The sequence below is a fragment of the Priapulus caudatus genome, unplaced genomic scaffold, assembly GCF_000485595.1.
Source record: "Priapulus caudatus unplaced genomic scaffold, Priapulus_caudatus-5.0.1 Scaffold745, whole genome shotgun sequence".
In the NCBI taxonomy this organism is placed as follows: domain Eukaryota; kingdom Metazoa; phylum Priapulida; class Priapulimorpha; order Priapulimorphida; family Priapulidae; genus Priapulus; species Priapulus caudatus.
The window spans coordinates 157,120-157,466 of NW_014577806.1; the positions used below are offsets into that span (position 1 = coordinate 157,120).

The window sequence follows — 347 nt, forward strand, 5'->3', positions numbered from 1 at the left end:
TATATATATATATATATCACATAACACCTACATATATGTCTGTGCACCTCTTGGTAGGTTCAACTGGAGACCGCGGTAACCACTCAATCGTTGCACGACGTTGCCTCGAGCACGTGATAATTATCCGTGTCCTCCAGTCTGGCGATTGACACTGAAAATAAGTTTGATGCGTATATATGAAATCCATTGTTTATTGTGAGCTTAGCCAAGGAAAGCGGGGAATGAATCAAGAGAGACTGACTGACATATAGATTTTACCGTTAATTATACCCCATCGCCAAGTATTTAACACTATAACCACGCATCTTTATGCAATTTTTAAGCATGAAAAGGGTTCTTACAATTTA

At 38.6% G+C, this 347-nt stretch overlaps 1 long non-coding RNA gene across 1 annotated transcript in view; it reads right to left on the reverse strand.

The window, feature by feature from the left end:
• Positions 1–149, reverse strand: part of LOC106813249 — a 19,863-nt gene extending 19,714 nt beyond the window's left edge. The window contains exon 1 of the long non-coding RNA XR_001394444.1: positions 32–149. This is a non-coding gene — a long non-coding RNA (uncharacterized LOC106813249). The remainder of the gene's footprint in view (positions 1–31) is intronic.
• Positions 150–347: the final 198 nt, after the last annotated feature.